Genomic DNA, 22,039 nt, shown 5'->3' on the forward strand with positions numbered 1-22,039 from the left:
GTTTGTTTTCCTCTAAGCAGGACCTTACCACACAAGTCCCATTTCTGGAACAAAGGAGGCCTCCTTCTGCCCTAGACGATCAGCAGGTTCCTGATGCTTGGAGTTTCTTTTCCAGGTCCTGTGAAGAGGGTGGGTTGATCCCATGTGGGCCCACCATTATATAAATTTCTTAACTATACCAAAGCCCCTACACCTCACAAAAATTAAACACATATGTCTGATAACAAGAGTGTGCAAGAAATATATAGAAGATCATCTCTGCTCAGTATAATTGTTCAACACTTAAATATAGGCTGAGGAATCAAGCACTCTGTAGAGATGTGTATAATCATAAATTCATTTATTTGCTCATTCAAATCAACCGGTATTATTGTATGCCTCCCACTGACAGCTATTGTGCTGTATGTGCTGGAGCTTCAAAGATATGTGAAAAATTCCCGATTTAAAAACAAACAAACCAACAACCAAAACCCTCTAAAGTCCAATAGATATGAGGAAATCATTCAGAGGGCATCTTGACTAGATGAATTCTAAGAGTCTTTTCTCCTCTCTTCTCAGAACCTGTGATTCCATGATTAGGTTTGTACATTTCCTATCACTCCTTTGATAGTGATGGATACGTAAGAAGTCTTCAATCTGTAGTTCTTGATTGCTTATTGTTAAGGTGGAATCAGTTTCACCAGCAAATTTTATGAATCTATTCCTTGAATGCCTTCCTTATTCATGCTATTTATTATGCATGCCACTTATCTTTTTTCCCCACAAAAAAACATTAAGCATCAGCAAAGAAGATAGGAGTCTGTTAATTTCTCGAGTTAGAATTGCAGAAAAGCACTTATTTACACATTTCCTTTCCTGAAGGGCATGATAAACTCACAGAGGCAGAACTTGGATATGCCATATCTGCCTCTATATCATGGTCATATTTACATTAATGGGTGAGTGGTAATGCTGTCTTCACCTTAAAAAAGAACCTCAAGGCAAAAAAGTAAACCCTGATTTCTAGTAAATTGTCGCTACCACTTGAACAATTTAAAACAAGAGCATGAATAATGATAATTAGAGAAAGGACTTCATTGTTTCTATATGTTCATAAATGATATACTTGTAGTGTCAAAGAAAAAATATCATTGCATTTTGCAATTTTATCCTACTTTACGCTAGGGTGAAAACTATAAAATACTGTAGGTAGTAACAAAATTTAGGTTGGATCTAAATGTTTCAATTTTTTAAAAACCTGTATTTGTAGAGGATGGATGGTAGATGGTGAAAGGAGTTTTTATATGTAAGGAATTTCAAAGACTACCTGAAAAATTGAGTCCTAAATCAATAGATAATATTTGAGAACGAACTATCTCTTTGTTTTCATTCTCCACATCATGAAAAAACTTTTGCAAAAAAAACTAAATACATAAATGCTAAGAAGGCCGATATACCATATAGTGAATGACAAATCAGCTCTAACATTAAAGCAGTAATTAATACTACTAAAACTGGGGGAAAATTGTGATTCTTTAAAAAATTGTTTGTGTATGTGGAACGCCTCCGTATTGAAATTGTATACACCATCCACCCAAGTAAAGTTGAAGGGGTTTGTTTCTGATTACGTATTTTACTTTTAGAGAATTCTTTCTATTTCTGGGAATGGGGTTGTATGTAAGCTACTTGCCAGGGACTCTTAGAACCCATGAACCATGAGTTCATGGTGGGCTCTGAACAGAAATTGGGTGTTTCTCTCAGTTTCCTCAACGCAGCCCATTTCTTAGTAATTTACATTCCATTTCTTAGTTACTGGGAATTAATAAGAAATATTATTTAGAAAATAATTCATAAAAATATGACTCATTTTTTTCCAGAGAAACTACTATAGTTACCATTACTGAAAAACCAAATTGGCTGTTTTTCTTCACATTATTTACTAAAATTGGAAAAATTGTTCCTATAGTGAAAACTCTATTGTTCACATATATAGTTTTTATATATGTGAACTCCATACATTTTAACTTTAAATTATTTCTCTATATTATGGAAGGGTGTTTTGTGCTCTGAGCTACTTAGGGTTTCACTGAATGTTGGCTGTTTGTCTTAAGGTAATGTATTCAATTTGGATTACAAGTTCGTGGAAAGGTACACAGTGTACTTCTGAATAAGGACATAGTAGATCTCTTGAGAGTTTTATTTAGAGTTAGATATTGGTTTTAAGATCTGACAACTACATGAAATGAAGAGATGAGTCACTTGTTAATAGGTACATCCCAACCCATGCAACAGCGTCATAATTGGTTGTTACTTGCTGTCCCAGTAGAGAAAGAGACTGAATGGGAACGAGATATTTTTGTGAGGCTTTGGAATTGCTACATCTCTGACAAGATGGAGATAATTTTATTTGGTTATTAATCCTGGATCCAGGGCACTATTTAGCAGAAATAGTTATTTGGACAAACAGGAAACATTATTCTACTTTACTCTTATGCTGGTACAAATAGTACCGAAAGGTACTAGCCTGACAAATGGTGAATATTGGTTTACGTCATGAGAGGAGGAGCTTGTATCCACGTCACGTGAGAAATTAGCTGTGAATGCCCTTCACAAGGGCATAATGACAATGGGTTGACCTTCACTGACTCCCCATTTGTGTTAACTTCTCCGGTTAACTCATCTGTCTCTCATCTCTGAACCCTTTATAACACTGTTTCCACTCTTTAAACCTGAGGCTGAGTGTATAAGAGATCCAAATCCTGGTCATGGCAAATTATTTTCCCTTAAGAGCTGCATATTTATTGTGGTATGGAAACAACTGTATTTATTAGGAGGCATGTAAAATGCTCACAGTGCAAAGATGCACATTCATTTGCTAGCACCTCTTCTGCAATCAGTACTTATTACTCATATTATTTTTGCTATTGTGTTAAATGGTAAAAAAAAAAATTATGTAACTTCAGAAGAAATAATGGCACCTACTGCATTATTCATTATTTAAATATTTCCATTTAACATTTTGCTTTCTATCCTGTAACCATCAATTAATGTTGTCAATAGAAGCAATGGAAAAAAATTTTTATATTAAGATCTTGCAATTTACCATATACCCAACTCCTACGTTGGTTTTATTCCAATTTCAATTAGAATTCTATGTTTCTTGCAATATTAATAACAGAAAAAATCAACTTTCAAACTGTTCAAAAGTTCTCTAGACAACTTTTACCTAGGGACGAGGTAAGAGGCATTCTCTTAATGTCCATGGAGAAATAAACTCTAATGTGAAATATCATATTAATATAAAGGAGGAAATTATTAAGAAATTGTTCCACAGGTACCATAAATGGGTTAACTATTTTTCTAATGCAGTTTGAGTCCTTTACAAGACTGTTTTTATAGACTTAACAAAGCCAAATGTATACCCAAGAGAATAGCAGTGAGCCTTTAATTTAAAATTACATTATGTGAGAATGCTTGTACATTGAAATGGGTAGACAGAAGAATTGCCTTGGGCAGTAGTTCCCTTGTGTTTACCTAAAAAAATCAAATAACACCTTGTAGGAATTTGAATGCAAAGTTCTTATTAATTTTTATGCATCATTTATGCAATAACAATAACCAAAAAAAGGGAAAAGAAACCATGTCAGGAATACGTGATTGTGTCAGACTTTGGTTCTCTGAGCCCTGAAAACCAGTCCTGATTTTATTTTATTCCTGATGGTCAGTCTTTGGGACCAGTTAGAAATTCCTCAGACTTGTTAAACCATTAACTACCGGGACTAAAATACCATGTTATTTAAATTTTTAATGAATAATAACTTCATTAGATATTATGTTCCTAATGTGACTAGGGAAAACTATGGAATGTGGTACATTGTAGCACTTCATTTTAATTATTTAATATTCCAGTCATTTGCTTAACAGGAGACTTTGCCCAAGGGTTTGCTGAAACACTGAATATCTGGCAAATTCCTGTGTACTAATTGATCCAATAATGGCATGTTAAAATTACCTTAACCATTCTGCTCAATACTTAATTGTATTTTCTATTGATGTCAGTGTTCTACCTAGAAGCATTTTGTCCTTTAAAATAATTTTTCACTCTGGAAAAAAAGTGGTAGAAATGCATTATCGGTTACTTGAGAGGTTTTTACATTTGAGGCCGTAACAGTGAGAACAGCAAGATAAAGATGTAGAAACATAATGCCCAAGTCCTGGAAATGTTGAGACTGCAAAGCCCCAGAGTTTTATGTATTAATGAACTAATCTTGTTAATCCCACTTCAAAGTGAGTTTTGCAAGGATAACTCAATAATCTTTAGGGATTACTGCATCATACCTAAGTATGTTACCACAGGGGAAAAATAGAATTATTGTACTGGGGGTGCTGTGTAGTGTGTGTGTGTGTGTTTGTGTCTAGCTGTTCTATAACCACAAACTACTAACACATACTCTTTTCCTACACGATGAAAAGGGTACACACGTAGAAATTACTATTCTGATATGTAAATGTGGGTGTTTTCTCTTAGTTCTCATGTAGGCATTTTTCTGAATACTCATTGTGAAGTCCTATGAACATAAAATCAATCTTTACAGATAGTGTATAGAATTTATAATTCACAAATCCAGTTATTTTTAATTCTTCTAAGAGTTCTTCTTTTGATTCTTCTTCTACAACTCATTTCTTAGGTGGACAACAGAGTGGGATTGGTAGGTGGACGTGTATAATGGGAGGAGAAAATACCCAGTTCAGAAGACTAACTGAGGGCTGTCAATGCCACCAGCACTAATTGAAGCATTTGGGCCCTCTTGGTGACTCTGAGAATTCTGAATGACTTTTTGTAACATGATGATGCCATTTGAAACGCTTTCCAAGAAATAGGTGGAACTCTCAATCCTGTTTTCTTTGATCTTCAGATACTGTGATTATGTTCTGGCAGAATGATGGCAACTAATTACGTAAGGTCAGCAGACATCGCCATGCCTATCACAGACACATCACGAACAAGTCAGAAATTCCCCAGCTGTGTGGTTGGCCTGGTGGGCACAGTGCCAGCCGCAGCATTCGCTCTCTGACACTTGTTCTGCCGCAGAGAGATCCCAGTGTGGAAGCCCTGGGTTAGCAGGGAAAGAAGGGGGCATTCTTCCTCTTCTCTGCTTATCTGTCCCAGGATCTCTCTTCAAAATTTTAAAAAGACTAAAGTTATGATACCTGCAAAGGGCACTTATATTGATCCATCAGTGTATGTACATACTGGTCCTCACCTCAAATAAAGATTGCACTTAAGTACGTGGTTCTTCAGATTTGTGCTCACACAGTGTCAATTCTTGTAAGACATCTGCAAATATACTGGTTTTCTAAGTTTCAAAAAGTTTAATGAGTTTTAAAGAGAAATGAAATAACCTTTCTGAGGTCATTTTCCAATTATTAAAGCAACAAGCTTGTAGGAAAGAAACTCTGGAGCTTTGGGGTAAAAATATTTCCTTTTCTCTTCTTTTATTTTTTTAAGGATTTACAGCTCAGTTCACTTCATTGGTAGCCCTCAGGGTTTCTTTATCTCATGCCTACAACTGTTATTACTATCTTTCTCTTAATGTCACATTGCTTTCACGCTGTCACTGAAATGACCTAGAAACAATCCCATGAAAGTAGATCCCATAAAATAACATTTCCATGGCATCTTTTTATGTCCTAAAACTAGATTAAATGTCAATACAGTATAATAAGTATATAATAAAAATAAACAGTTTATGCATGATTCTAAGGGGAACTTGTTACTGATTTTTAAATTTATTTCTTTGAAAACTAAATTCATTCATTCTGTGGGTTTTACAGTTTTTAAACACAGAATATAACTTCATTTTGGCCATGATTTTAGTAAAACTTTTATTTCAACCTGCAGTAATATGTATCCTGTGTCATATTCTTAAGAGGGCCATTTTATCACCTTATTTGGAAAAGACAAACTTAATTTCTTGGAAAGATACACATGATTACAATGTGTGTCATCACATTGATGATTTTGAAAATATGTTTTATTTAATTGTGATACATTTCTGCGTCTCCTAACAGTGATCTTCTGTTGAAAAGTTAACCGTATTCCTATTCATATTCGTATGAAAGAAATAACACCATTGCAAGGAAAATACTAGCATTCAAGGTGCTGATATGTATATATTAGGAGAAAAACATTTCATCCATATTTAGCTGTGAGGTTGGTTTCAGTATATTTTCCATTTAGCATTTGTAATTCTGTCATAATGAAGAAGTATATAATTGTTTTATCCTATTTAATCTATGTGTAACAACCAAGGATATTTCTGGATATCCAGATTGCCAAGATGAATGAAACGTTAATGTTTTCTTTGTAAAAGATACTGAAAAAAAATTAAGGGGAAGAACATGTCCTTGGTTCAGCTCTACTGCCTTCAAGTTTGAAGGGGGTTGCCAGATAATAATATTTCAGTCCATTTCCATTTTCATTCTTGCTAAGATCCTTGATAAGATTGCTTGTCAGATACTTAGTTTTTGTACAGATTTCTACTTGTATATCCTTCATTATTGATTCTCCAGATGCTGATAAATTTTTTAAATAATCATAATATTTACAGGAGAAATAAGGTACTACTTTGCCTTATGTATGTTTATATCATTCTTCTTGGACCATATAGTTTATTTTTAGTATCCTTTTTTTAATCTTTTACTTTTGTCTTAGGTATCATGACAGCACTAGTAATGAACTGTGCACACCTGGAAATAAATTAGACACAACTCCTATTAGATCAAGCTGCTGTCCAGAGAATTGTAAGGGAGCAGCACAGAGCACAATAGGGAAACGCTGAAAAGACACACATGGCTGCACGCTGACCAGATTGTTGGCACGTTGACCGGATATGTCCACTGTCCGTGCTGTTTTATAATTATACACTGACCTCTGCCACATGAGGGACAGTCAGGACACTTTGCACTGGAGTTCAAAGCTTTCTGCCATCCTGAACTCTGAAGCCTCCCTGATGCATTGCCCCTACACCCATCACACCCCCAAACAAGGAGAAATCTTTTCTCTTCTTAAAACACCTGTAACATGCTACTTGCGCCTCACTAATGGCTCTGATGCCATTTTTCTTTGCTTAGAGACAGAGATTCTCTCAAGCTACCTCTTTGAAAAGTCACTTTCTTTCTTTGTCACCCTTGATTTCTTTTCTGTCTCTCTCAGCATGCCTGCACTGTCGTTTCTCTGATCCCCTGTCTCTGTATTGTGACCTTCGCCACTACCCCCAAATCATAATTAGTTTCTGCCACTGGATATTTTCAAGTTAATCATTCACCTTCACATGTATCTTTGTAAATGGCCCCTTTAGAGTACGTTCTTTTCTGTGCCACCAGTAATTCTCCCTGTCCAGCTGTTATAATTAGAGGAATTGCTCCCCAAGTTTTCTTATCAGATTAGAGCTGTTATTTGTTGTTTTATAAGTTATGTACACATAGAGACTTATTAAAGCAACACACTTAGGGTCTTGGATTAGAGATGCTTTCAACATGCAACAGTTTGTGAAAGCTGTTGTGATGATTATTGAACAATCCAACACATAGCTAAATTTCCACTGATATTACATTTTTAAAGAAATTTTGTTTTCACTAATGAAGGTTGTGTTACTTACAAGTTCCATAGCAATTCTTCTTATCACAGACATTTTCAAAAAATCGCTATACCTTAAAATATCATATTTATAACTGCATAAGGAATTTCTTTATAAATTTTTTTTCTGTCTTCTGCATGTCTGCCATTACATGACATTTACAAAGTACCAGCAGCAATATGGTGGTAAGGAGCTCAGAAAACAAGAACTTCCAGGCTGGGACTTCCCATTTTAGGTAGATCATAGAGACTTTCCGTTATTCTACCAAATCTAGAGAGAGTCAGCCAAAACAAAGATCTTCTTGATCCGAATCCATTCCTGTAAATTTCTACAATGTCAGAGGAGGTGGGAATGTTGATCTCTGGCACCTGCAGTACAGTCTTTCAGATTTTCAACATCACAACTCTGCTCTGAGTTAATTATTCTGAATTTGCCAAGGTATATTCAAGAATGCACATGTACCTCTATGGAAGTATCACCCAAGCAAATAGCTGCACATGATTTAGGGAAAGTATATTCCTCCTAAAACAAAAGTCAGTAAGGATGTGCATTGAGAATTATGTACTGATTAGATTTCATCACTTAATGTTTGGGCATTATAAAAGGGGAGAAGCATAACTGCACTACCCATGCTAAGCCCAGAGTACCATGTGTTATAAAACGGGCAGTTCTGTTCTGCCGTAGAGCAAAGAATTAAAAACAAAGGTAACTCAGCCATACGGTAAGAGATGAGAACTGTGACATATGTTGAATAAAAAGCCTGTAAATATGTGGTTATAATGATAAATGAGCTGTAAATATATGTCCTTTATTCACCAGGGCTCCAAAGCAAAATGGTTTCTCTGGAAGTTGATGTTTTCATGCGTGGCCTTCAAGCCAGTTTCAAGCAATGTCTTTTAATGAGGATAGGAGTGCAGTGAACACAACATTTGGGGTCAGTGAGATGATGTATGGGTGACATAATGTCAAAAATCACCAATTACACTAGTCTTGCTATGGATCTGGCTTTCCTAGTTTTAGTAAATGTCCATAATTGGCAGCAATGCAGGGATCTTCTTTCTATGACTTATTTGTCATGGTTTCAAGAATGTTCTAGTGGCTTCAATTTGTGTCCTGATGTTTGTAGTAATAGACTTAGAAAACATATAAAAGTATTTTCATGGTTGAAAGAGCTTATACCTTTGAAACACACTCTGTCTCTTTACGCTCATGTAATTTCAATTATGCTCCTATCTTGTTCATGGCAGACCTTTACAATAGGACACAATAGGTTAATGTTGCAAGTATCATATTATAGTCCTTTCTTTCTTACAGTAATTTTAAAAGTCTAGGTATAGATAACTGACATTTATTTTTATGTCCCACGTTCTTATTGTAAGTCCCATGGAGTTTGAGAGAGCTCTTCTTTACATGAAATTTACTTTTTCCATCGCCTCCTCTTCCCACCCCCCAGCCCCAGCCGCCAGTTATTCACTCTATCATGAAAATTTCCATTCATTGGTCATAGAATGGGACAAAGGTCACCTTCGCTGATCCTCCTGAAGCCCATTCAGTCATTATATCTTCCCTACTCCCTTATTTCTGGGTAAATAATCCTTTTGCTCCTTATTATGTTTCATCATAAGGATTTGTTGACAGTGCCATCTCCTCCTACAACTAGAGGTGAACCACTTCAGCACATATTATTCAGCTGTGTGAGTAGCATCACATTATGCATAACTTAAGCAAAGTTCCCATTATATGTGGTGACATACACGCGAGCATGTGCCCAGAGTGAGCGTAGGTCAGAGACATTCGTCTGCTTTCCTTCTATCGGATTCAGCTCTGGCTTGAGATGCTCATTGCTCTTCAAGTCACACTGGTCAAAACCTGCCTACTTGACCTCTGTCTCTCTCCCTCTTCTCAACTCCCTCCTTCTCCTTACATGGTATAGAGATGAGCACCATTACTTTTCACATGAAACAATACTCTTTCACAGCTCTTTTCTTTTCCAAAGAGCATTTTAATCATCTCCTACACAGTCATCAAGTAGCATTTACCCTTTAGCTTCCTGAAGATGTGCTGACATCTGCTCACCTGTCCTTTCTTCTGAGTCTGGATTTGACTTATTGAAGTTATCAGTATCCTTGCCCTGTGGGGTTCTGTGTCCAGGAGCATCTTTATTGCTCCATTTACCATTTGTAAAACTAATGTTTCGCAGGTAGTAACACTGACAAGTAAAGCTTAACCTTATGAAAAGAATTGCTAATGTGCTGGTAAGAAGGGAGGAAAGTACCAGATGTGTTATTAAGATGAAAAGAGTAGAGAAAGAGAGAAGAAACACAAGGGTGAAAGGAGGATGCCAGAAAAGGCACCCCTGCCTGTTGTCTGAGGGCAGAGGAGAATATTGGAAGAGGGGCAGGAGGAATTTGGCACCTGACGGAGCTTAATTGCTTTTTTCCAATCACTGGGCATCCAAGGTTCCTCAGAAAAGGTGAGATGTAATCCTAAAACTACACCAAAAGAGCAATAAAATCTGTAGCTGAGTTACCATAAGCAGATCATAATATTTACAAGGAAAACTTGAAATATAAAAAATGGATGTATATTTAGTCGTATGCATATTTAGTAACCCAGTTGTTCACACAAATAACTATAGTGAGTGTGCTTTTCACATGCAAAAAAGTACATTTCTGGAGTCTGCTGTAGAAAAAGGTGGGCAGTTCAGAGGAGACCTGGAAGAAGCAGAAATTCTTTTGTTTGTGACTCAGGGGCACTCAGGTTATCAAAATATCCACTGGTCCAAGAGTCTGAGTGTGATTCAGAGAGTTGACAGTAATGACCGTTGGTGTGCTCTACGGGAAGAGGAGTCATGGGTACACGGCTACCCTGCAGCTGCTATCGGGTCACCACTGGTTTCCTAGCTGCTAATTCTAGGGACACTCTACCATTCCAATGCTCGGTAAATTCTGGCCACTGCATTCCCTCCCTGGACACTTGTCTTGCTCCTAGTCTTGGGTTTCATAATTTCATGGAAAGCGGCTCAATTGGTTTGAGTTTAACGTGATGGGATTTTGCATTGTGTATGCTTAATAATAAATTATGTTAGAGAACAAATCTATTAGCTAAAATCTAACTGAAATGGACTAACTCATAATTCCTTTGACTTGGAAGGCAGTTTAGATTATGGAACCAAAAACAATCGATACATATTTTTGATTTCTTGAATGATTTTGATTTTGATTTCTAGGATGAGAGTCTATGGGATTATCTTCCTCAGTTCAATCAGTGGCCCTTGGGGTATTTCCTGGTAAACCACTCTCCCCATAGGCCATGCCTAGAGTGTATTCTTTTTTTTTTTAATACTTTATTTTATTATATTTTATTTCATTGGCCACGCTGCAAGGCATGTGGGATCTTAGTTCCCCAACCAGGGATCGAACCTGTGCCCCCTCCAGTGGAAGTGCAGCGTGTTAACCACTGGACCTCCAGGGAAGTCCCTTACAGTGTATTCTTAGTGGATAACATCGTGCAAAGAGACAAAAATAGTATAATAAACAATGTTAATGTCTTTTTAATTGTTATCAGTCCTTATTGTGTACGCCACAGAGGATTGTTTTTGAAATCAAAGGATAACTATTTCTAATGACAGAGATACCAAATACCAATAGGGTGCAGTGTCTCTACATATTATTTGGACTTCCTGATTTAATAGTGTCCATAGTGGGACATATAATTATCCCATGATATTTACCCAGTAGGACTTTTCCACTTGAGGCCCACACTTGAAACTGTAAACTCCTTATTACACGGAAATCCAGATGGTAATTGCCCTGTTAATAATAGATTTGTATCAATCCATCTTTTATCTAGAGAAAAAAAATTTTTAACTACGGAACTATGGTTAGAATACTTATTAAAGCATAAAGGCACATATCCTTGATTGTCTTCAGATATAGATAGGTTTGAATAGTTAAGGTTATGACAATAGAAATGTATAAGGCATTTTAGAGAAAAATGTGTAATAACCTGTGTGTTTTTAAGCCAATATTTATTTGGTTGTTATACATGGTACAGAACACTGCATTTGCTACTTTGCATGAAAGACTTCAATACAGGTGACAAATTCTTTGACTTAAATCCATGATTTCTTTTAGTATTATTTCAATAATATCCTTCTGTGCATCTTTTAACTATCAGTTCGTAAATGTGCATCTTTATTTACATAATGGGGTCAGACAACTTACTAGAAAGTGTATCGTTATATTAGTGGATTAAGAGAGTTATTACACCTCACTGAAAAGACATTCATAGATATTTTTAAATTGCGAGGGAAATTAAATAATTGACACTAAGATGCCTATTTTAAGTAATAGAGAAGTAAGGAAAAGTTGCCTTCAAGCAATAGGATAAGATATAAGAAATTAGGAATTTCTTCTCCTTAATGTGTTTTTTGTTTTTTTGTTTTTTGTCTTTTTTAAATTTTTCACTGCCTTGGGCCTTCCTTGCTACGTGCAGGCTTTCTTTCTTTTAGTTGTGGCGAGTGGGGCCACTCTTCATTGTGGTGCGCGGGCTTCTCATTGCGGTGGCTTCTCCTGTTGCGGAGCACAGGCTCTAGGTGCGCGGGCTTCAGTAGTTGTAGCATGCGGGTTTCAGTAGTTGTGGCTCTTGTGGCTTGCAGGCTATAGAGCGCAGGCTCAGTAGTTGTGGTGCACAGGCTTAGTTGCTCCACGGCATGTGGGATCTTCCCGGACCAGGGCTCAAACCTGTGTCCCCTGCATTGGCAGACGGATTCTTAACCACTGTGCCGCCAGGGAAGACCCTCCATAAAGAGTTTTAAATATATATATATATAATGACTGCATTAATTTCTGTGAATTGAAAAGAATAGACTAGAGGAACTGCAGATCATTCCACAATTTAAAACAAATTTAGAATCCTTTTTAAATAGATATAGTCAATATTTCTTCTGTAAAATCAGATTCAAAATATCAACAGAATCCACTTTACCTTGGAGTTAATTGAACTGGTATTTACATTTTAGGACAATTATTTCTCATTTGCCAAGAAGAGATTGAGGCTTGGTTTTCCTTCAATAATGTCTTCATTGGGCATTGAACTTGACAAGTATTTATAAAACTACCAGTGTTAAGGGGACACAAAAACATGTCAGCCGTTACTCCTGAGTAGAACTAATTTTATTTGCTCCCAGCTCTGTCCAGGAGGTTAGGTTCTTGTTTAGATAAAACATCTCTAGAGTGAAGAAGAACTATCTGTTAGGTTTTACAAGCTTAGAACAAACATTAAATATTTTTCATTTTGCATCTGTACATATGAAGTGATATTCTAAATCATGTGTTATTTACCTGGGGCTTTCTTTAATATTTCATGAACTGTAATTCAGTTTAAACAATAAAAGAGAGCAATTGGGAGAACACAGTGGCCAAAACTTAGATGAAGCCTTATGTTCAAATTCTGTTTTTTGAGACTATCCTGAGCTCATCTGTCAGTTTGTTGTGGCCTTTATTAAGCTGGAAATTCTAAGAGTTGAGTTTTACATTAATTTTACCTTTATTGTGAGTCATAATTTCATCTTTCTCTTTATTTCTAAATATCCTCTTCACATATTGAATTTTTAATTTCTTTAAAGTCAAAAGCCAAGGCTCTTCTCAGTATTGCATTTGTGCTATATGGGCTACAAATTAAATTTCACGTTGTATTTCATGGTGCATTATCATTAGAAGCAACCAAAGAGAACCTACCTTTGCATTCAACTTAAAGTTCATAAAAGCCTTTGCAATACTAAATTAAAATTATAGATTTCATCAGACATTGCAAAGTGCAGAGCAATAGAGAAGTGTTAATTTTTAGGTTCTATTTGTTAATAGATATACACCATTATTAGTATTATTGTATCTTTCATGTTACTATAAAGCAGTGGATTTCAGCCTTGGCTACACGTTGGGCAACTTTTAAAATATATTAATGCCTGGCTGCACCACCTGAGAATATAACTGTTCTGGGAAAAGGTATGGGCGTTTCAGTTGATCATTTTGAAAGCTCTCTAACTAATTTTTAATAGATATCTCAGGTTTTATCTGCTTATGGCTCTAACAGTAGACAAGCCAAAAAGCAAACAAACAAACAAACAAAATTATTTGAGAACAATTGCAAAATATAAATTCTTACCCCACTTATCATCCATGTTCCTTGGAAATTTTGCTTAGATATTCTTTACTTATCAACTTTCTCATTATTTGACAGTGGTAATTAGGTAAAAATCGTTTGTACCATCTGCAGCTTCTTTTTCTGAATAACTGTGTTTTTACTGAGTTGCTTGCTTAGTTTAAGCTCGTTATGCCAAAATGTATTTATGTGAGGACTTTACTTTCTGTCTACTTTGCACAGCACCAGACTTCTTGTCTATTTACTTTATATCCTTATAAGAGCAGAATGCTTGAAAGTACTTTTAGCTTCGAAGAGTTCTTTTGAAAGTTATGTGATTACCAAGCAACCAAAATTCTTTGCATAAGCACTCATTAGTCCTACCAGCATTTCTCTTTCAAATATAAATGTTAATCTTCGAATAGTGACTTCCATGCACATTTTGGCTTCAGGCTTCAGGATAAATCCCTGTGCCTGTAGCAAAATCTTTGTCGGGGATGGAGCAGAGCATCCAAGGAGCAACCAGGAATCACCAGGGAGCCCTCTGATTCCAGGTGTCCTCTTAGGAGAAGTAGGACAGTATCGAACAAAACTCCCCAGAGATGCAAAAAGTTGCAGGGTCACAGATATGGCCTTTTTAATTTGAAATACGAACACGGTTAAGATGAAATTCCTATTGAGGAAGATTAGAATATATTTCAGAATATATTGCTTTAATTATATATATATATATAATTTTCTCATCTTTATTCAAAACAAATACATTTAAATACTAATTTTGAGTGAATCCATGAGAAAAATACCTAAAAAAAAAATACTGCGTGGTTCCTACCCCTTGACATTTTGATTTAATTGCTCTGCATGCAGCCTGGGCATTGGTACTTTTAAAAGCAACCCACGTTATTCTCACATACAGCAAAATTTGGGAACCATTGCTTTAAATCTTACCCAGCTTATTGAATTAGAATCTCCAGATGGGGGTGGGATCTTATAGTTTTCATTTTAAGAAGCACTTCAGATGATACTTATACACACTAAAGTTTGATAACCACTGGCTTTACTATCTGATATTTTCTTCCAAGAAATTTTGTCTCTACTATTTGACGATTTTGTCCTTGCCTATGTGGTTCGTGTTTTAGGTAAAAATATGGCACTATTTTTTTTTCTAATTTAACCACCATATGTGTTTATTTGCTTTGTGTAGGTTCAGGCATATACTAGGCATTCCTGTTTCCACTGACTTCTCCAATAAGACTGAGATAGTATGGTAGAGCAGAAGTGGTTTGTAATTTTACATATGCTACTAAATCGCTTGGCAGTGTTTAATCAATAACTGAGGTGTAGGGGTAAGCTTCTTAAACTCTATCTCAGAACATTTAACATTCTGACAATTACTCTCTGTCTAGCCTTGGGAAGGTTACTTAATTGAGCTTTCTTCATATGTGAAATGGTGGTTTTTAATATTGGTCTCTTAGGTTTGTGATTTGGATAAGGCAGTAATACATGGTAGTACTGTGTAATTTGCAAAGTGCTATGCAGATTTTAGGTATGGCTGTCTATAGGTTTGCAAAATTAGGAAGTTTCATTTGTAAGGTCATTTCCATTTCGAAAATCTGTGATTTTTCACTTCACTATGTCCAACACATTATTTGTATCCCCCCCGAACAATTTATACAAGGAAGGTGGTCCAAGTGTGTTCTTCATTGATTATGTGGTTTAGAGTGATTAAATAATTCAAGAAAATAAAGAAATTTGGAAATCAAAAGAATGACTTAGTATGAATCTTTGATCCAACACTAAGAATTTTATATTTCTTTCCACATTTCCTTGTGTTTTTTTTTGGTTGTTGTTGTTTTTGTTTTTGTTTGTTTCCTTTGTTTTGGTGAGGGGAGTGAGGGAAATTTTTGTATTCTTCCTTTGTCCACCTTTCTGCAAATTACGTTACAGTTGGGAGAATGTTAGAAGCACCCAGTGCTTAAAAACAATTACTATTAAAATACATATTACTGAAAAAAATGGATGGTTGATTTAATGGGATAGTTTGGATTGTTTATTTTAATAGTATTATTGTTTGTATTTTGTTTTGAAGCACGTAATGATGAAATATTCTGGTTTTCTTCTTAAATGCGATAAAGAGCAATCCTACTTATTTTCACAAAGAACACTGGCAGGCTATACCCAAACATTTTGCTACAAACTTTTCTGAAATGTGAAGCTGATCCATGTTTGGAACCTAAAAGATTTTATTGGTCCCAGCTGGCAATAAATTGAGAACTATTCCTTAGATCTCTAATTACTTTGGTGGTTCATAGTATACTCATAGAGGTCTGTATTGACTTTCACTGCATGTTTTTTAATATGCAGTGTAATTTTTTTATTGATAAAAAATGTGAGCTCAGATGTTTTATCTTAGCATAAAGTAATTAATGAACCAAGAATATAAGATTTATTGAAGTTTTGTGGGTTCTTCCCATATAAATATAAGATTACTTTGTTATAAAACATATTAAAGTTCACACAGTCCCCATAAATGCAATCTGTCAGTATTTTACATAAGATCTATTTGATATACCTGATTTATTCAATCAGAATAGATAGGGGGGGGGGAGACAGAACAGCTATAGATAGAATAAATAGAGAGGGAACCTCGTTAGCTGGCACAGAAACTTTAACTTAATTGATAATTAAGACTGAAATAAGATCAAGAATAACCTGTACTTGGGCAACCAGATGTTTTATTTTTGCAATGTATATACTTAGAATGCCGTAGCATGGCCCCGGCTATAAGAAATGAGAATGTAAAACAGGAGGTCGGTCAGAGGACAGGACTGGATGAGTATTTTGAGATTGCCAACATTAAGATGAGAGACAGAGACAGAGACCAAGACAGTGACAGAGAGATGGTGAGAAGGAAAGACATTAAAAAAACATTTAGCTCAATGGCAGCATGATTAGAATGAATCCACTGTCTTCCTAAATGACTACTTAGACAGGCAACATTCATTTGAACATAGTCTTAAAAAACACTCTCATTAACTGTATACCAAAATAAAGAAAGAAAAAATATAAAACCTTTCAGATATCTTCTATGTTACAGGGAGTTAAGCAAGTCAAAATAAGTTCTTGTCTTTTTTATTGAGTCAACACCAATGAAACATGTATTTCTGAAGACCAACATGTGCAATTTTCATGTTCAGATTTTTGACTTTATACAGAGAAATGTGTTCCCTCACTCACTCACCAAATATTTCTTTATATTTTATATATTTATGAAATTACTACGTGTCAGACACTCTTCATAGTGTTGAGGATACAGTAGTGACCAAAATAGGCATACGTCACTGTCCTTATGACCCTTGGGTCCTAGCGAAGAGTTGTATGTGTGCACACAGGGTGTGGGGAGACACCAACTCCAGGGGAAGATCAGAACTGAAGTTGTAAGGTTTATCGCCAGTGCAACTGATTTACGACATGCTAGAAGAGTGTTGTACATTTCTTTTACTATTTTCATAGTTGTTGTCTAATTCTACCTTTCTTTTTAATAAACTTGGAAAGCTTTAATATATCTCTGTGAAGTCATATTTGGTTTTGCAATGCTTTATGTTTCTCTTGGAGTCAAAAAGTTTGTTATCTAAGTTGATCTTGGCTGGGTTAATTTAGATGAAGTTTGTTTAAATATTGAATATATTGAAAAAGAAAAAAATAAATTTCACACACACACACACACACACACACACACACACACACCCCACCTCCCTAGGAAGGCTGAGTAGAAGCAACACTATTTATCTTCAGAAAAGTTTATTGCCAATCTAAAGAGCAAATTTGAAACTTTCTTATTTTGAAATGATAAGAGAAGCTGAATATAGATTTATTGTAAATGATTTAAAGTACAGTTCTTTGTCACAATTAACATAATTCTTTCTCTTGCTTCCAAATGTCTATATGCCATTGTAGTTAAACTTTGATTCTTCCTGTGGAACCAGCAACAAATATTTTCTGCCTAGTCCGTGTGTGGCTTGTGAATATGACTATTATTTATAGGAATGTTACATGTTTACTTTGGCTCGATCAAAATTAGCAAGAAAGTTATGGTACCAGGATATCTTAACCAGTGTATTTAGGTCTCTAACTCATTTCTCATATATGACTCTTGTGCTGGTAAAATTATGAACCTTGATTCTTATATATTTATTTGTGCCTTATCACCTTGACATCTAGGAGGTTTTGAGGGACTAACTGCCTTCTACAATACATTTCCAGTCCTGTTTTGTCTTGAATTGTCTGTAATGGAAAGAAAGAATTACATCCCATGTGGTTGTTCCATTGAGAACAGAGATTTTAAAGTACTCAGTTCTTTGACCAGATCTTTCTTTGAAGTCCTACTTTATGACAAATGATACTCAGTCTTATTTTAGTGTTGAAAATAATAATATATACTACCTACTACTTAGCACGTATAAGTGGGTCTTTGGAAAAACCTTTTGACTTCATTTAAGGAATCAATAGTGAATTAATGAAAAGGCTTTATCTGTAGTAGTGCATATCTGTAACCGTGGACCACCTGTATTTGTCATCCTTTTGCTTATTGTTTGATTAGGAATGTCTCATTTTGTTTGTTAAAGAAGACAACTTCAAGTTACCCACATTCCCAAATGCTTAGATTATAACAATGCTTTGATACAAATTTGGAAAGTATCTGGAGATCAACACGGTGATGTGATAATGGGCCATTGCAAAATTGAATGAATGAATTTTGCAAAATCAGAGAGATTGTATATTTAATAAAGATGCACTATCAAAATTTGCTAGGAACACTTTAGCATTTCAGTTCAAGTTCCAATATTTTACATCTTTCTACCTGAGTCATACTCTCACTTGGAGGTAATTGCTTGATCAGTAGGGAAATATATTATTGGTTTGAGAAATAAAATAGCTAAGTGTTAACTTTTGAATAGCACTACATGTGAATTAGGACTATGATCTTGTTTGGATGGAACATTCCATTAAATTTCTTGAATTTATGTCAGGATATAAGAAAGTGCATTCATCAGCTTAGGTGGTTTGTTTACTTCTGCATTCAGCATAATTTTGGTTTCCCCAAGTCTACAATTAAGCATCAAGACACAATAACAGCCTTTGAATTTTAATGGCAATTGGCAGGGTGCTGAATTGTAATTAAACCAGTGGATTTGATGAATTACTTACAGATTTAAACTGTGTGCAGACTAGCCAACATAAAGCAAATAGTCTATGGTTTCCTCTATTGATGTACATATATCAGTAGTCCTATATATACTATATAGTCCTATATGTACTGTATATACTATATCATCCTTTAAAAAAATGCAAGTATCTCACGTATTTGAACAGCTTTTAAGAGACTGCCTTCCAGTTGTCCAGTTATAAATTAGCTAAACTTACATACTGTATTTTTTTCTGGAGAACAGGAATCCTACTTCCTCATCTCTATATCCGCAAGCATTGAGTAGTTTATGCCCGTAGTAACTATCCAGTCAATACAGCTGAAAATGTTTCTTAAATGGGAATCCTGCTTCTTTTCTCTCACAATTAAAAAGAAAAGTATATATAAAATAACAACAGACCTGCTAAATATTTGTCTTTATGGGCACTTAACACACAAAAGTTCTCCATTCTGAAAAGTACTTCTGTATAAAGATAGTTTGAGAATCAAGGCTGCATTTATATTTTAAAAACAAATAAGCTTTTGGGCTTCCCTGGTGGCGCAGTGGTTGAGAGTCTGCCTGCCAATGCAGGGGACACGGGTTCGAGCCCTGGGCTGGGAAGATCCCACATGCCGCGGAGCAACTAGGCCCGTGAGCCACAATCACTGAGCCTGCGCGTCTGGAGCCTGTGCTCCGCAACAAGAGAGGCCGCGATAGTGAGAGGCCCGCGCACCGCGATGAAGAGTGGCCCCCACTTGCCGCAACTGGAGAAAGCCCTCGCACAGAAACGAAGACCCAACACAGCCAAAAATAAATAAATAAACAAAATGTGGGGTTTAAAAAAAAAAGACAAAACAGTGAAGCAGATATTATAGAATATATTTTAAAAACAAACAAACAAAAAAACAAATAAGCTTTTAATGCCATGCCTATTCAGGACAGTGTGAGAAACGGGTCTGTGTACCGTGTGAAAGGGTTCTATCTTCTCCCCAGACTGGCCTGACTCAGCCATCCTGAGTGGGAGCAAGGATGGGAAACCACCTCTGCTACAGCCAGGCCCGAACCCTGATCCCGGGACGGCAAGCCACTGCTTTCTGGCAGCAGTGCCAATGAGCCTGGGCAAAATAATTATTCATTTATTAATACTTGCATGCAATTGACCAGAATTAGTGAAAAAAAGCACAGGAGAACAGCAATATTGAGAAGTTCTTTATAAGAATGTAGATTCCAAACCATTTTATGAATAACTCCAATCTTTCTTCTTTATCTTAATTTTTGTGATAGAACTCATCTCACAGGACTCCTGCAAGCTTCCCTCAGGGACTCTTGTGGCTCCTTTTCATGCTGTTTACTTAGAAGTGATATCACTCACATGTGGACTCTAAAGAAATGATACAAACTAACTTATTTACAAAACAGAAGTAGACTCACAGACATAGAAAACAAACTTATGGTTACTAAAGGGGAAAGGGGAGGAGGGATAAATTAGGAGTTTGGGAGTGGATACACACTACTATATATTGTATAAAATAGATAAGCAAGGACCTATTTTATAGTACAGGGAAATATATTCAATATCTTGTAATACCTATAATGGAAAAGAATCTGAAAAAGAATAGATATATGTGTATAACTGAATCACTTTGCTATATACCTGAAACTAGCACAACATTGTAAATCAACTATACTTCAATTAAAAAAAAAAAAAGAACCTGAAAGAGAAAAAAAAATGAACACACTTTTTCTCCTCATAACGTCATGATCATGAAGCAGCGGTCTCATTTCCAGGGTACACAGTAGTCGGAGAAGGTAGTATGATTTTGGTCTCGGCTGCTACCTTAAGTCTACTTGCTTTTACTTCCACTCTATTCTTCTATTCTTCCCATGGCTTTTGTGGTTAAGAGATGCCCACCATTCTGTACCTCATCCTGCCCTCTCTTCTTGTTTTGCCTCTTCTGCAAATACCAGCTGATCTCTACAATTTCTTCAGAAATCACTCACTCAACCTTCTTCTTCCTAGATTTAATGACTTCCCTTCCCTGCAAACATCTAAATTCCCCATCTGAACAATACTGCCTGTATTAGTTTCCCAAGGCTGCTGTAACAAATTACCACAAACTTGGTGGCTTAAAACCACAGACATTTATTCTGTCACAGTTCTGGACTCCGGAAGTCTGATATCAGTTTCACTGAGCCAAAGTCAAGGGATTCATAGGGCCACGTTCCCCCGGAGGCTCTAGAGAAGAATCGATTTCTTGCCTCCTCTGGTTTCTGGTCGTTGCCAACATCTTTTGACCTGAAGTCACATCACTTCAATCTCTGCTCCATGGTCACATTGCCCCTCCTCTCTGTGTGCATCAAGTCTCCCTCTGTCTCTCTCCTACGAGGAGGCATATGACGGAGCTCAGTTCTTACCCAGATGATACAGTATAATCTCCCCATGACGAGAGCCTTAACTTAATCACGTAGGCAAAGTCTGTTTTTCCTTATAAAGTGGCATTTACCAATTCCAGGGATTAGGACCTGATATCTCTGATGACCTTTACTGGACTTACTGTATTGCCCAAGCAAACACTGCCATGCCCAGTGTGGGAGACTTAATTTCTACCAAGCCTTCACTGACAGCGCTGGAGTGCTACCCATTTCTCCATAATCCTGCAGATTTTACTCTAGTGCAGACCAGCCTTTCTATTAGAGTTTGGCAACGGAATGCACTGATAATTGACCTTATTTTAATCCAGGAATTGATCATCCAACTTTCTACCTACTTAACAGGTGAATTGAGGCAAAGATCTCATTACAGTAAATAAAGAAATGCTTATTAAATGAGTAAATGAATGAGTTAATTGCCAAATCCAGAAAATTCTTGGGACACCAGAGACACTTTCTGTCTCCTAGGGAAATCCACTTTTTAGTGACTTAGGATCCCAGGTTGATCTTGGACTTGCAGAATCTCCCTGTACGTGCATGGCAATGCCCCTGAATCCAAGTTCTTCCTTTAAAGAGCCTGGGTTTTCTACAACAGGAAATCTTTAGGAAGCATCCTATGGAAGATGCAATTACAGGAACATCTGGTAACTCTCTCTGTTG

General features: G+C 36.1%; 1 protein-coding gene across 4 annotated transcripts in view; it reads left to right on the top strand.

Moving 5' to 3' along the window:
* Positions 1-22,039, top strand: part of FGF14 (fibroblast growth factor 14) — a 621,331-nt gene that overhangs the window by 501,484 nt on the left and 97,808 nt on the right. The window lies entirely within an intron of this gene.

This window comes from Balaenoptera acutorostrata, chromosome 18, assembly GCF_949987535.1.
Source record: "Balaenoptera acutorostrata chromosome 18, mBalAcu1.1, whole genome shotgun sequence".
NCBI classification, from domain to species: domain Eukaryota; kingdom Metazoa; phylum Chordata; class Mammalia; order Artiodactyla; family Balaenopteridae; genus Balaenoptera; species Balaenoptera acutorostrata.